The sequence below is a fragment of the Mytilus trossulus genome, chromosome 5, assembly GCF_036588685.1.
Source record: "Mytilus trossulus isolate FHL-02 chromosome 5, PNRI_Mtr1.1.1.hap1, whole genome shotgun sequence".
Taxonomy (NCBI): domain Eukaryota; kingdom Metazoa; phylum Mollusca; class Bivalvia; order Mytilida; family Mytilidae; genus Mytilus; species Mytilus trossulus.
In genome coordinates, this window is record NC_086377.1 from 11,707,424 (window position 1) to 11,720,859 (window position 13,436).

Sequence of the window (13,436 nt, forward strand, 5' to 3'; positions counted from 1 at the left end):
TTTTAGGAATAGAGTTGTATCATCAGCGACTTGCGTGATTTTTAAACAATGTGTTTTACTATCAATTTTTAATTCTATGCCTCTTATATTTTTGTTTTGCCTTAGTCGGTTAGCCATTATTTCTACTGACATTACGAAAAGTATAAAAGAGCACGGGCATCCCTGCCTGATACCTCTTAGGGGTCTAAAAGGGGCAGATATCCAACCGTTATTAAATGTAGAACTATCTATATTATCTATATTTGTATACAAGATTTTTATCCAATTATGAAGGGTTTATTATAACCAAAATATTCTAAAGTATGATACATAAAATTCCATTCTAATGTGTCGAAAGCTTTCGAAAAATCTATGAATAAAATTGCTCCTTCTATATTAAACTTGTCTGCGTAATCTATAACATCTTGTATTTGTCGTAAGTTAAACCCTATAAATCTGTTCTTTATGTATCCTGTTTGATCGGCATTAATGATTAAATTTAAGATGTTTTTATTCTTAAGTGCCAGTCTTTGTAAGAATCAGGAAATTTAGGTAAAAATTAAAACATGGTAAGAAAAAACCCACCGAGGTAACCATGTTATTCAATACTAACCATATCCTGAGTTAAAAAGTATTAGTCTTTCGTTAGTGTGTGTCTGGTAATATCAAATAACTTCGTTAGAAAATTGGTTATAATGATAGCAAATTACAGAGTTATCTCCCCTTATTTGTTAATTTCTAGTGCATTTCAACCAAATTGTATCTTCTATTAGCAGAACAGAAAATGGAAATGAATGTTATTTTTGTGCATAACTACATATTATGAACTGAAATCAATGTCAAATTGGGTGGGTTTTTTTGGTCATGTTTTCACCACTGCCTGATTCTTAGCCAGACTGGCACTAAAAAGCTAGAGTGTATGAAAGTATTTTGTAATCACTATTTAATAATGATATTGGTCTATAATTTGCAAGTTCTAAAGGATCATTTTTTTTTATAAATTAGATTCAGTAAAATTTGTCTTTGCGTAAATGGCAGATGTTTATTTTCAAAGCTAAAATTATTTGTTTTTACACGCATCGGTCCGAGAAGTTCTCAAAACTTTTTATAAAAGTTTATACTTATTCCGTCCATTCCAGGACTTTTATTTATCTTTAGATTATTGACTGCAATGGTTAATTCTTCTTGAGTTGCATTTCCGTCACAAGACTTACTTTCTTCTTCTGACAGTTTATAATTACGTTTTGTTTCAGAAATGTATTTTTTAACATCTATATCCGGTTTTTGTTTAGTGTCGTATAGATTAGGTGTCATACCAGCAATTAAAAGTCCCTATCTGTTCAACCAAATTTTACAATTTTCACAGCTTTCTAAATATTTTACCTTAAGTTTAACTTCATAGAAACCAGATATATCCTGAATCCTACATGTATCTGCTTTCTACATGCCAAATTTAAACAGGTGTTTAAAATCATATAAAAAAGAAAAGGTGTTCCGAATAGAGGTACCACTAAAAATAACCCTTGGTTTTCTGGAAATCTTAAATTAGTATACTATGGAGTACATTAATCCTCAATTTTGAATGCAAACTCATAAACAAGTAAATTTTAGCTCAAAATGGTCTTAATATATTTCTCTTTCATCAAAAGTTTCATTTCTGCCAATTTGTCGGTTAGTTTAAGTAAAAACTGATATCAAATGCACTATTTTATGTCCGAGTAGGCCTACTTTCACATACGTTCTAAATTATACGTTCTAAATTTGAGGGAGTAATTGGTGGTATGACACCATTAGCATAAAAATCTCTTTCAAACTTTAATATTTCATCTTGATCTGTTACTATTACCCCCTTATTGTTTTTTAGTTTAAGTATTGTCTTTTTCGTTTGTTTAGATTTTTCAAGACCTATAGGAAATATGCATTATTTTTTTCTCCCCTTTCTACCCACTCTAGTCTTGATCTTATTTGAGCTCCCTTTGCTTTGTATTCATATTGATTTTCTAGCTCTTTCTCTAAAGTGGATATTTTTTCTTTAATAAAATCATTATCTTCATTATTAGATTTTTCATATAATATTTATAATTGTAGTTCTAAATTAGGCGTTACATTTTTTCTCAGTTTAGCTTTACTTTTACTATACTGAATATACTGTATTCCTTTATTTCCAACTTGAGGGAGTCCCACAGAAGTCTAGGTTCTATTGCATTTTTTCCTATCTCATTACTTTGTTTTTGTATAATTTTATTTATTTTGTCTTCGTATTCTTGCTCGTTGAGAATACCGTCGTTAATTTTCCAATATCCCGGGCCTCTTGTTTCAGACGATACAGATTGTAATAGTATTGATACTGCTTGGTGGTCAGTCCTTTTAATTAAAAAATAACGATAGAGAACTATTATAGAAGTGATGATCTGACATCTGTGATTTAAAATATTAAGTAGACCAATTTCAAAGAAACAAGACCATTTAAAAAAGTTAACGAAATTATTGTAATATAACGTAATTAATTAAATTCTTATAATGAATAAAATATTTCTATTACCCCCCCCCCCCCCCCCCCCCTTTCTGACTTCCAGGTTCTTGATACGCCCATGTTATTTTTCGGTATATTTTTTATACGTGTTAATCGGTATACTTTCTCATTTTCTTGTTATAAGATAACTGTTCTAGACCGTATGAGGATTTGGACCGTACACGTACGGTCTGGACCGTATGCGTACTTTTTTCAAAATACTCATACGGTCGGACCGTACGCGTACGGTCTAGCTAATTATAAGAAGTTGGTCAAGTTCATAAGATACAAATGCATATACCATGTATAACAGATCAACATAACTTAACTCTCAAAATAATATAAAAAGTTCAATTGTAATTGAAGTAAAAAATATATTTTAACTATCTTAAAAATTTACGCTAATTAATTCCGTTATTCTCGTGTATTTAGCATGCGATCTGTAATACATTAATTAAATCATGATCACTGAAATCGAAGATATAGGAAATACACATAATGTGGGAGGATATTTTTAAGAATATTTTCGCAACTTTACAAAAATGCAAATGCAACGGAACATGCATGAACTGCAAACGTGTAAACGAAAAAAAAAATAATAGTACGTTATACTTGTGGTAGCAAGTGTCACCTTGGGCGAGAGTACCAAAATAGGATTCAGATACAATAAAACAAATATTGGATTTCAATTACTCGTTAATTCATTTTATTTATCTTATTGAAGTAATAACAATTTGTAAAACGAAAAAGAAAGAATGTGATATGTATTTGTTTAGATTAAACCCATATGATCAAATGACACGTATTGTTAGCTCGTACTGGACCATACGCGTATACTCATACGGTCCGACCGTTCGCGTATGGTTGGACCGTACGAGTATACGTATACGGTCCGGACCGTACGCGTAAGGTCCAAATACTCATATGGTCTGGAACATAACCACTTAAACACTTACCGGCTTTCTTGTATATGTAGAATTGCTCTGTACTATAGTGTACTACTTTCCAGACACCTCGAATCGGACGGCATAACAGTTACTAAGTGGTAACTCTATTTTGTAAAAAAGAAACACTTCCTTAATTGGATTGGATGTTGAACTGAAAAAGAAACATGCATATAAATATATTACATATCTAAAACTTGCAAAACGCAAAAAAATATTCTTCCTTTAATATTCGAACGACCAAAAGACGATATATATATATAAATTTAGTGGCAAAGAACGTATTTGAAGAAGAAGAAAAACGTGTCCGCTTTCATACTCCAAATCTCTCATAAAAAGGAAAAAAGATCGTACCTTAACATAATTTCTTTCGAAAGATTACAGGTAAATGTTAAATTCGATTACACAGTGTCCGTATAATTTTGTTTGTTACCAGACTTTACCTGACATTATACAATCTTACATAATAATACCTAATTATAGGGGTATTGCTTTAGCCCCAGCTTCATATAAATTATATTGTAACATATTAAACTTGAGGCTGTCTCAATGGGTTGAAGATAATAAGTCCTTAGTTGATGATCAAAATGGGTTCCGGAAGGGAAGGAGTACCATAGATCAAATATCTTCACTTACTAGTTTAGTCGATGTTCGTAAAAAGCTACGAAAATCCACCTTTTGTGCATTTATCGATTTTAAGAAGGCGTATGATACGATAAATAGGACATTGTTATGGGAAAAACTCACATTTCTGGGGGTTGATGTAAAAATGTGTATGGCTATTAAGTCCCTTTATAATGGGGTCAGGTGCTCGATCAGAGTCAATAGCTTCAATACAGATTGGTTTACTGTGAACTGTGGTTTAAAACAAGGTTGTCCACTTTCTCCTTTATTATTTAACATTTTCATAAATGAATTAGCTGTATATTTAAAATCATTTGATTTTGGTGTTGACATTGGGGGAGAAAAAGTATGTATTTTATTGTATGCTGATGATATCGTACTGTTAGCAAATACTGAGAATGAGTTACAAAACCTCTTAGATGAGTTATATCATTGGTGTACTGACAACAAAATGACTATTAATTCATGTAAGAGTAATGTTGTCCATTTCAGACCGACCTCATTTGAACGATCAAATCACGTCTTTAAGTGTGGGGATATGAATATTGCTACTAGCAGCGAATATGCTTATCTAGGCCTTGTTTTAAATGAGTCTCTAGACTTTAGTGTTACTGCAAAAGCAGTTGCTAGGTCAGCAAACAGAGCTCTAGGTCTGGTTATAGCTAAGTGTAAAGCTATTGGTGGCATGTCATATGACGTCTATAAAAAACTATTTGATGCACTTGTAAGTCCTATTGTTGAATATGGTGCCGCGATTTGGGGCTGCAAGAATTTCTCATTTATTAATGCGATTCAAATGAGAGCGTGTAGGTTCTTCCTTGGTGTTGGTAAATATACACCTAATCCAGCTATTATGGGAGACATGGGGTGGATTCCAATTTACCATACTCAATGGAAAGTAATTTCCAGACACTGGCACAGATTGGTTAGTATGGAGCCAGATCGCATTAATAGAAAAATATTCATATGGGCAGATGAGGTCGGTCTGAAACATAAAATTGTGAAAAATTGGAATTTCGTTGTTAAAAAACAATTCACGGAACTTGAATTTGTTGACTTTTGTGATATAAACACTAATTTTGATAAAAATATGTTTATTGATACAGTGATGTCAAGAATGATTGATAAGTATATTGTTAGTTCATCCTCTTCCAGACGGGGAAATGGGCGTAATAAATTAAGAACCTATAATATTTTTAAGAAGGAGTATGTTGTTGAAAACTACTGCAAACTGGTTATGCCTTTTTGTGAAAGAAGCGCCTTTGCAAAATTTAGATGTGGGGTGGCTCCTATTAGACTGGAAACTGGGAGGTATGAAAATTTGCCACTGGAAGAGAGATGTTGTTTTAATTGTTTTAATACTGTCGAAGATGAATATCATGTTATTTTACATTGTCCTGTTTATAATGATCTTAGACAAGTTCTTTTTACTGAGTCTCTTAAAATCGATGAACATTTTAATAGTTTTACAGATTGTCAGAAAATGGTATTTTTATTTTCGAATCAAGATATTATAAGATTATGTGCCAAAACCTGTAATTTTATTCTTAAACGACGCCGAGAAGTTTTATATTGTAAATAATAATGAAATACTTTTGTTGTATAATTTTACCATTCAGGTTTAATATTTATTATGTACATAAACATATTCTTTTACGTGATTATCGTCTCTCATAAATCTGTACAGATTGGCTTATGTATACAAAATGTATCTTTTATAAATGTATTGTGTAGTTTTATACATAAGGTGAGACGTAAATAAAATATTGAATTGAATTGAATTGAATTGTGATAATAGTATTAATGAGGATATTTGTCAATTGCAATATACAGTAATAAATAACAACCATGTCAAAACTTATTTTGTTAAAGAGTTAATGAAATGATTGTTACATAACATAATTAATCAAATCATTAGAATGAATTATATATTAAACTTAATCGAAAATTAGAAAAGGTTCCCTTATAACTTTTAAAAATGAGGACCCAAAAAACTAGAAAGTAAAGCAGAAAGTCACAGGAAAAAAAGTCACAATTCATTTTTTTCTGATATTTTCTTTGAATAAAAAACGCTTATTTCTACAAAAATATTTTAGTATTTTTCTTGAACTATTGTAAATAAACCAACTTATTAACAAAATTTATCAAAAGCATATCAAACATGATGAAATGATATTTTAAAAAAACAAAATGTCAAAGTGGCTTCAGATCGCACTTAAATGGCTTCATGGTGCCCAGAAATCTTTCTTTTGCATTAATAAATTTAAATAAATCTTAATTTTTCAAGTATAATGACACATTTCCTAAACTTTATTATGAATATATGTATTACAAAGTAATCATTTCAAGATAATTCTCTTACATATTCAAACAATTGTCAACAGATTATTTGTGACTTATGTCCTGTGACTGTTAGGTGATTTTTTGTCCTGTGACTTTCTGTCCGTTTACCAAAAAATAGATAGGGCTCTCTGATCTGTTTTTGGGATTGTGATCTATTATAGATAAGAACTGTCACAAACGGCTCCAAAGGGTATAATCAATTCAAGTAAATGATAGCTAAAATATATATATGTATAGGAACATAGCCCCCTATGACTTTTTTCAAAGCGCTGTTAGGACTATAGGACATGATTTTTTTTTACTAAGGACATGTATGTGCCTTGAGCCTTTATCAAACAATCGTATCTTCGGAAAAGTCATAGGAATTGTATCATTAATCAAATCGACTCTTAGATGTAATTTCAATTTAACAAAGTTGAAAACTTAATCGTTCTATTCTATAACATAAAATAAAAGATGAAAAAGGGTTTCCGTCAAGAGTGAGACTCCTTCCTAAAAATGGGAACTTTATATACTTCATACAATGCTATTCTTAAATCTGTCCCGAAGGCAAACTATTATGTGCTTTAAATTTCTTACGAAAATGATCTTAAATTAAAATATAATTATTTATTTTGATCAACTGTTAAAACCAAAACAACTTGAAGAACCAAAATATACGTACCGTATTCTATCTTTGTTTTCTCGTTGACGATATTCCATTACCAATCTTCTTTTTGCTGGATGAAATACTGTCGCTCTGTCGAAGTTCAATTGCAAAACTACATATGACAGTACTTTTTTTAACCAAAGCATTTTGATTAAACCAATCAAAATACCTACATTGAAAGACTTGTTCCCTGTCCTTTAAAGGATATCTGAGATACCTGGTACGGTATATTAGAGATAGAGGACCAGCCTATTGTATTTCTGCATGGTTTCGAATTCTAGATATCATGTGTTATTATATTATTTCTCACTGAACCTACATTTACTAGAAGTATTTTAAAATGATAAGCGAATTAAAACTGAAAAAATACCGTATTCTGTCATAATAAATAAATTGAAGTGCAATCAGCAAAAGGTTCTGTTTGCAACATGTTTGTCGCGTTTGTGTTACATTATTTATCAAATAGCACTAACGATATTTTTTCTATTATTTATTTATGCTTCATAAGTTTGAAGGCTGTACAGATATGATAGACATGTATATACAAGTTTAAACAACGTTCGAACCTATGATTGCTATGGATTTTGTTTTACACATGTGCATGCAAAACAAATTTCTTGGTAGAGGGGTCTAAATACAGCACAAACAACGTTTTATAAAAAGACCGAACAGTGAACAAGTATATTTTGACAAAACGCATTTGACTGACAGGTCGAACAAAGGATGTTAATCCTATGTTCAGTATTTTAGTACTTGATTCAATATAGTAACAATTTTTTCGTATTTTTTTGTTGTAAAACTTGTACTTTACTATATCAAGATTTTTTTGCTTTTATTTTTATGAGGGCGAGAAAAAGTAAACTTGAAGTAGTTGAAAACCATACAGGTACATACACATGTCCAACTTTTTTTTAATATGTCGGAATTATATGCCATAATATAGAAAGCAAAAAATAACCAATTAATCAACTGCCATGGACATAGTTTTATTTTGTAATTCCAAAATGTTTTAAATCAAAATATAAATAAAACAGATAATTTGCTTCGGTTTAAAACATATGCGGTATGGGCTTTGCTCATTGTTGGGCGCCTACGGTGACCTATAGTTGTTAATTTCTGTGTCATTTTGGTCTCTTGTGGACAGTTGTCATTGGCAATCATACCACATCGTCTTTTTTTATATGTGTCTGTGTGTGGAACAAAAATACAGTAACCAAAACAATTTGGAAAGTGGAACTTCTTATATTGTCCCTTTATTTAGCTGATCATCAAACGTCTTTAAATTTTGCTCATAGGAGTCTTTACTCTACAATCATTTACGGTACCAACGAAACAAACACAGAAATAGGACAAGTAGCTCCTCATAACATATCATTTCCCTTGTGTAACTCTGTTAACTTATATAATAAATATTTGTTCAGATTTCTCATGCCTCATGCGTAGGCCTCAAAATATATATGTACGATACATTGACCACTGTTATACTACTAGTTCTAATCTATATATAATTCTTATAAATAGCAGACGGCGAAAATCCAATTTCAAACAAAAAGAAATATATATTAATATGAAATGGAATGAAGTTAGGTGATAACTAATCGCCATCGTGGCGGGTTGAGCATGCGTTTACGACTCTTCCTTCCACAGACATGTAGGTTGAAAAATCACAAATGTTCATGTAAAATTGTAACCAATTAGATCCATGTCTTCATATGAATTGGTAAAACAGTTAACAGTAATTAAGTAATTTTTATTATAGTGACATGTGTAATATATCAGTTCAGTAAAGTTCAAAATATATATTACATACACAACAAGTGTGGACACAGATTAGTGTGGATAGTATGTTTGTAGGTGTGACAGTGTTTTATATGACAAAAGGAGTTCTGCGATTTTCCTATATGGTGTTATTAATAATGTTAACTGAGACACTAATTGCATTAATTACCAAATGATTTTTACGATAGAATATGACCGTGTTCACATCAAACGCCGTGTACAGTAAGCATGTTTACACTTGGTTTAATGTAATCTACACTAGTTTCACATAAGATTTGTCCAAATCTATACACCTTGTTTAGGTACCTGTACATAAGATTTGTTCACACTTGTAAACTATATGTCATTTAAATGTCATTACGTAGAACCGAACTCAAATTTTCGAACAACTTTTCCAGCAGTAAGGGAACGACCATTTTACTTTAAAAGGGGGAGGATGGATTTCCCCACAATTTGATTAAAAAAAAATCGGGTCATACAGATGATAAAATGAAAATATAGTCTGATTCCAAAGTTTCCCCATACATTATAGTGTTAAATATTAAATTGGTACCATCGAACAAAATTGAATATTAACTTTCGCGCGAGAAAAAAATCAGACTAAGACACCCCCCCCTTTTTTTAGGTAAAGTGGTTGCTCCTTTAAAAAGTCATTTTGGATGATTTGCAGTAGTTTAAAGATGCATCGACAACGCATTGAAAATACAGACTGCATCAGCGTGCTTAAAGACAAAGAAAAAGAATTGCGATGTTAAGGATCATTACATTTCTATCTTTTCTGTTTGTTTCAAATTATATTTTTTCTCCAAAGAGTATTTAGCAAGAAAGGAAAGGGTGATGTTTTTTGTTTTTGTTATTTCTTACTAACTAACGGATCTGAGATACTAAACCTCACCCTTTTTCAGTAATGCATTTTTGAGTGAATCATTGTTTGAGTAAAGGCCAGTGGCAAATATTTCTGTCAGTGTGTACGTCCAGTCGATTCGGGAAGACCTTTTCAAATGGATTATGTGCTCGGCAATAATGGTGGATGAGTCATGTCTGTCTTGACATGGGGTTAATAAGGCTACGTAAAGTGTTTTTATAACAAATAAATATATCAAGTATAGAAAAACATTTTTGTAAATAACTTTATTCATAAGTGTTATAAGTATCAATTTTATATAAAAATTGCTTCTTTTTTAAATATACATGGGAAAATAAGAGTTCTGAATGACTAGTTTTTTGTACACTTAACCTACACAAGGCCTACATCGACTATCGACTGCATGTAGACAAAATATGATTTACACTACATGTAAACATTGAGTTTTATCAATGGGAACGTAATTATGTTTATTTTATGTGTGAGTTACAAGAACAGAACACCGAATTTAGGTCAATGTGAACACGGCCTATGTCCACATCTTTGATTTTGGATACATTTTGTAGCTAGGAGAGCAACACATAAAATGTTAGTTTACATTTGTTTATATAATAACAATAATTGAGGTTTCTGTAATCAACATCAATGTGAAATCATAATGCAGAGACTCTAAAGACACATGCAGCGCTTATGTGAACCCTTGGTCGGTTGCTTTCTGTCAAATTAGTTTTTTTCTATCAGGGTTTTTAAAACCATTATTTAAGAATTGAATGCTTCTTTTTGTAACTCCATCGGGATGTAAAAGCGTTGAACGAAGTATATTTTGTACGAAGCGCGGAAGCGCTCCATTAAAAAAATGTGCACACGGTCAACGCTATTACAACCTTACGAAGTTACAAAATGAAGCATTCAATACTTATAATTACATTTCTTTTAGCTAGGATCATGAAAACACAGTTTTTATCAAGTTTTTTTTTAACTTACTTGTGCACTTTATTGTGGAACCTCGGCTTGTCATTATGCATGAGAAATTTTATTGTGTTATGAAGTTGATTAAGGAATAACGCGAGATTGCAATGTAGCCAATCAAAATAACGTGTTATAATGAAACCTACATCTAGTGTAATTATATCTTCATGGCAATGGTTTAAACTTTGTTTTATATTATGTAAGATGTTGTAAGATTGCCAATGACTAAATGTTATCCTCTGTATGTTGTCGCAAGGCCCTCAACAATGAGCCAGATTCATGTTTTGTTTCATAGTGAACATTTACGACACCCCTGTTTGAAAGAGAGACATTTCAGAAGCAAAACCGATCCCAGAATTATTTTGCGATTTAAAAAAAAATAAAAAAAATTCAGATATCATTTTTGTACCAGAAACAAAAGGAACCACGAAATGTTTAATTTTAATCTTTGACCAACCTGATGTTCCAAGTTTATTTTCCTCTATACTCCACAAAGAAATTATATTAAATGTGAAAGAAGTGAAGAAAGTGTTTCGTGATTAATGTACTGACCCATTAAAGGGCATTTGAAGTATACAAATACGAGAAAGATATATTTGATTTGAATACCAAATATTCATCTCTCTTTCATTTATCTCTTTCTTATTTGTGTTACTTTTTATATAAATCATCACAGAAACAAGCTATTGGAACCATATTTAACGTATAACTCTTATGAAAAAACTACACCTATTTGTCACTGCACGAACTCATTATTAAACTGAATTTTAATTTCAAGCACTGAGAAGGACTTCAATCTGTTATTTTTACGAATGTTTCTTTGATTTTGATTTAAACGTTCTGAGAAGGAATTCAATCTGTAATTTTTACGAATGTTTCCTTGAATTTGATTTAAACGTTATCCTGAAACACAAAAAGGCCATAAAAATGTGCTCCGGAATGTTCCGGACTGGATTGCAATTTCAAAATTGGGCATGGTAAGTGAGTCCGGAATATTCCGGAGTGGTCGGTGTCCGGAGCCCAGGTGACTCCGGAATATTCCGTACCAGTCCGGAATATTCCGGAGTAAGGGAATCGGGATTCATGTCCAGGTCCAGAATATTCCGGAGTGGTCCGGAATATTCCGGAGTGAGGGAATCGGGATTCACCTGGGTCCGGAATATTCCGGAGTGGTCCGGACAGATCCGGAGTGAGGGAACGGGGATTCAGTCGGAGGGAATCGGGATTCGGGCGGAGGGAGGATCCCCTGCAAAAAATTTAAGATTCAAGATTTTATTCATAACCTCAGACACATACTTGTGTACAAGAGGACAGTATATATACAAACATATTAAGATAATACATAACAAGACTGGACAAATGAAACACAAATACATAATATATTATAAAAAGACAATTGGTATAATTAGATTAAGTATTTTATACTTTTCTTTCGAAAAGAATCATTTATATACACAAGGAATTGTATATTTAAATATATATTATTCCTTGATATACCCAACCAATATACATGTATTGCATACATACAATGTAAATAGTATTAAAGTTTGTTTTTTCCGTAGCCTTTTTCAAAAGTATTGTCAAACATATTTCGCCGAGCGGAGCGAGGCAAACATTTTTTTGAAGGGTTATGGAACCGCCGAAGGCCCAAGAAGTTAAAGACCTGCTGAGTTATTTATTTTCAATACATTACAAGTCAGGTAATTTATTTTCAAACTACCAAAGAACAAACCATTTATTTTTGTAATTATCAAGGCTAAGTTATTCATTTTCAAAATCCTCCTGGCCCCCCCCCCCCCCCCCCAGAATATCAAATGGTCGTCCCCTAAATAAGTACTAGGCATTTTTAAATAATGTTATAGTAATGTGCTGTCTATGCTGTCAATTTTCATTCAAAAGGTAGAAGAAATGCTTGTCTAATTTAAAACTGTTATATACAAAGACATATTTCTGAAGAGTGTATCATTCAATAATGTATACTTTTTGTATAATGAACTATTTTGTACATGCCTACCCTTCCGGAGCACCTGATATAACCCCTAGTTTTTGGTGGGGTTCGTGTTGTTTATTCTTTAGTTTTCTGTGTTGTGTCATGTGTACTAATTTGACTGTCCCTTTGGTGTCTTTCGTCCCTCTTTTGTAACTACTAATGTAAATAATATGCTCCTGTTACGCAGTATTCTGCGGGTGAGTTTTCTTTAATAAACTAAACTAAACTTAGAAAAAGAGATAAAAATAACCAATTATGAACGAAACTATAGTGTGTAGCAGATATATTTTTTTTAGCAATCAACAGTAGTCATATATGTTTTATTTTACATAAAAGTTGACGTGCTTTGTATTCGCGGTAGAATCCGCTACTCTTCTAGATGAGGGTACGGAATCGGCCGAGTAGAGACGAATTCTCTGAGCTGCGCCGGATAGAACTCGACCGAGATGCACGTAAACATAGCCAGTACTCCGGTACTGGAACAGGTCAGGACCACTACCTTATATGGAAATGCATAAATTAGCATACTTATGTTCTCGCACATGTAATTGTTTATTTACATGTGACGCAATTTATTTTTACCTAGGTTTTTGACCAATCCACTAAATGAGTCACAATGCATGATGGACTACTACGTGTTTACAATCGACCAAGAACACGTGTTATTTACTGAAATACAACACATTTTTTCGTGCAATGCGGGATTCACAATTTCGCTTAGTTTTTCATTTTGTGTATCCTTATTTATAGTTCATGATATAAAGTATTACTTCCATACTCAG

General features: G+C 32.0%; 1 protein-coding gene across 1 annotated transcript in view; it reads right to left on the minus strand.

Moving 5' to 3' along the window:
• LOC134718522 (uncharacterized) overlaps positions 1 to 7,245 on the minus strand; it is a 54,657-nt gene extending 47,412 nt beyond the window's left edge. The window contains exons 1-2 of the mRNA XM_063581112.1: positions 7,067 to 7,245; positions 3,448 to 3,589 (exon numbers count right to left, since the gene is read on the minus strand). The gene's annotated coding sequence lies outside the window, so the exon portion shown is untranslated. The remainder of the gene's footprint in view (positions 1 to 3,447; positions 3,590 to 7,066) is intronic.
• Positions 7,246 to 13,436: the final 6,191 nt, after the last annotated feature.